At 34.3% G+C, this 3,517-nt stretch overlaps 1 long non-coding RNA gene across 1 annotated transcript in view; it reads right to left on the reverse strand.

Moving 5' to 3' along the window:
• Positions 1-2,872, reverse strand: part of LOC137438549 (uncharacterized) — a 29,486-nt gene extending 26,614 nt beyond the window's left edge. The window contains exon 1 of the long non-coding RNA XR_010986740.2: positions 2,625-2,872. This is a non-coding gene — a long non-coding RNA (uncharacterized LOC137438549). The remainder of the gene's footprint in view (positions 1-2,624) is intronic.
• Positions 2,873-3,517: the final 645 nt, after the last annotated feature.

The following is a 3,517-nucleotide window of genomic DNA, read 5'->3' on the forward strand; positions in this document are numbered from 1 at the left end:
TGAAGCCCCAACAAGGGCGAAACCAGGTCGGTAATGTGAGTTTCTGCATGCACTTGTGACAGTATCTGTCATTTATATCCGTAATGACGCACTGCTAGATGGTTCCTCTGGAACTTTGCAGGCAAGGCGGACGTGCATGGCGATGACGTCATGTTGTCCGCTCATTAGGTTGGAGAACCAGATTACAGATACATATATATATATTTATATTATATATATATTTATATATATATATATTTATATTTATATATATTTATATATATATATATATATATATATATATATATATATATATATATATATATATATAAATATGTATACATATATATATAATATATATATATATATATATATATATATATATATATATATATATATATATAATATTATATATATATATATATATATGTATATATGTATATATATTTATGTATATATGTATATATATTTATGTATATATGTATATATATTTATGTATACATATATATAAATATAAATATATATATATATATATAAATATATATATAAATATATATATATATATATAAATATATCAACTATATATAAATATATATATATAAATATATATATAAATATATATATATATATATAAATATATAAATATATAATATATATAAATATAATATATATATATATAAATATATATATAAATATAAATATATATATAAATATAAATATATATATAAATATATATATATATATAAATATATATATAAATATATATATAAATATATATATAAATATATATATAAATATATATATATATAAATATATATATATAAATATATATATAAATATATATATAAATATATATATAAATATATATATAAATATCTATCTATAATTCCAGCAATCTCTGTGTGTCTGTGTGTCTGTGTGTCTGTGTGTTTGTCTGTGACCGCTGTTTCTCGACAACCACGGGTCCGATATACTTGAAACTTGCCAGGTATATTGCTGGGGACCCGAGGATGTGCCTTTTCAAGGTTTTAAATTAATCGGAGAAGTACTTACCGAGCTATGTCCAAAAAACGCTTCAACCAATCAGAGAGCAGCGAGCTATCACGTGTGCCGAACCGTTAATGCAATGCAAGCGTTAATGCGTTAATGCAAGGCTTTTCTTTTTTTCCCTCTTCTCTTTCTACTTTTCCTTGCGATTAAATTGCAAACAGCCAAAATACGTTGGCGCTAATTGAATAATTGGCCATTAACACTAAAATAATCGTAACTGCGATATGCCAACTTCCGGACAGTGAAGCCTTCCCTGTTGTTGTTGTTTGCAGCAGCTGTTTGCAGCAAGGCAAGGCTTTTCTTTTTTTCCCTCTTCTCTTTCTACTTTGCCTTGCGATTAAATTGCAAAAAGCCAAAATACGTTGGCGCTAATTGAATAATTGGGCATTAACACTAAAATAATCGTAACTGCGATATGCCAACTTCCGGACAGTGAAGACTTCACTGTTGTTGTTGTTTGCAGCAGATGTTTGCAGCAAGGCAAGGCTTTTCTTTTTTTCCCTCTTCTCTTTCTACTTTTCCTTGCGATTAAATTGCAAACAGCCAAAATACGTTGGCGCTAATTGAATAATTGGCCATTAACACTAAAATAATCGCGTACGGGTAGCGTTTTTTTTTTTTTTTAGCAAGGAACGGGCACCCACGTACGGGCAATGCCCTAGTATATATAAATAAATATAAATATATATATAAATAAATATTAATATATATATAAATAAATATAAATATATATATAAATAAATATAAATAAATATAAATATATATATATATATATATATATATATATATATATATATATATATATATATATATATATATATATATATGGCATTGCCCTGTGTTTACCTCCCGAATCTATTACCACCCTCAGATCCTTTTCCTGTGTGACACAATCCAAGATGGAGCTGTGTAAACGAAGAGGAAACGTCACCATAATCACCATGTAATCGATATTATCACTATTCTTACTCATCACCAGCACCTCACCATTGCTCAGGTGAAACTACATCTGCCAATTCTTGAGCAAATCCGTTAAGGTATCCAGACTTTCACGAATCCGATCGGATCATCACAACCTCCTACCATCTACCTCCACCGACAAGCTGTGTATCACCTGTACATTTTCAAAGGTGACTCTCAACCCACAATCTGAATCATCGATTGTAAACAATGAATAATAATAACGGTCAAAATGCCGATAATAAGGTTACAAAGCAGCAAGACCACTAATAATGATGAGAGAGCCCATCCATGATCCAGCACACTGATGCCCGCCCTCGCCCCTCGGTCACGTGTCCTCATTGGGGTCCCTCAATTGGCCAAACAAGGTGTGCGCAGCCACAGCTAGCAACACGGACACAAAACTGGAACTTAGGAAACAATGGCGACGACAAACGGGAAGAAAGAAAAACGATCATGTCGAGCGAGATGTGTAAACGAAGAGAAAATAAATAATTAATTAGGGGGAAGGACGGTCAAAGAACTTGAGGTAAAAAAAAAACATCGGCACAAGGTAAACACAGGAGACGACCGTGAAAACGGTCCAAATAACACAATAATAATAACAACAACGACAATCGCCGCTCATTACACACCTTAGTACTGAGGTAAACACAAAATGAAGGAGCAAGGCGATGAAGAGCACGATGGCGCGACGAAGTGAACGAGGAGACAAGAATGAAGAAGAAAACCAATTAACCAATGCTCACCGAAAACCGAGACGTTTTAAATGATTAAAGAGGGAAAACCCCGAAAACCCGGACAAGGAAAAGATCAGCACGACGAGATGCGTGAACCGTTGCGCCGGAAATGACGCACACCCAGTGACGTCACTAATCCAATCCGTGACTAGAATAAGCCGCGTGTTGCAATCCTCTTGAAGCATTAGGTGTCCATAAATCCCATATGCAACTTTGAACATTTATAACCTTTGATGCACAGACATGACAGAAAGAAACTATAAATTGCGCTTAGAAAGGTTCAATGTTATATAAATAAACAACGCAATGCGGTTTAATGTTTCGCAAATCGGAAGCGTATTGGAAGGAAGTGTCGACTTGCTGGTACAAGCCACAAGGTGGTGTGTGTGACATATTCAATCGTAGTTTGGGAAGAGAGCTGCCAGGATAGCCAAGGGGACGCACACTCAGTCCAAGCTATCCAGCCTGGGTTCGAATCCCGACACGGCTCGAAAACGTCATCCCGGTGTTTCACAGGCAGGTGATTCATCAATGCGTGTGTGCGCCGTCCCTCGGACCACCGAAAACGGGAATCCCGTGCATCGACATTCCTTGGTGTGTGTTAACTATCCCACGGTGTTTTCTACGTGAAGGAGGCGAGCTATCGCCGGCATCCTGAGCACGTGACAAATTCCTGCCGAACGAGCTCGAGCGTCGTGAAAAACTTCCATCGGCCAATAATTGTGATATATAAATAAATAAACAATTCAAAATTGAGTGTTACTCGTGCACATGGTAAAGTGTATATA

Source organism: Myxine glutinosa, chromosome 13 (genome assembly GCF_964187855.1).
Source record: "Myxine glutinosa chromosome 13, kmMyxGlut1.1, whole genome shotgun sequence".
In the NCBI taxonomy this organism is placed as follows: domain Eukaryota; kingdom Metazoa; phylum Chordata; class Myxini; order Myxiniformes; family Myxinidae; genus Myxine; species Myxine glutinosa.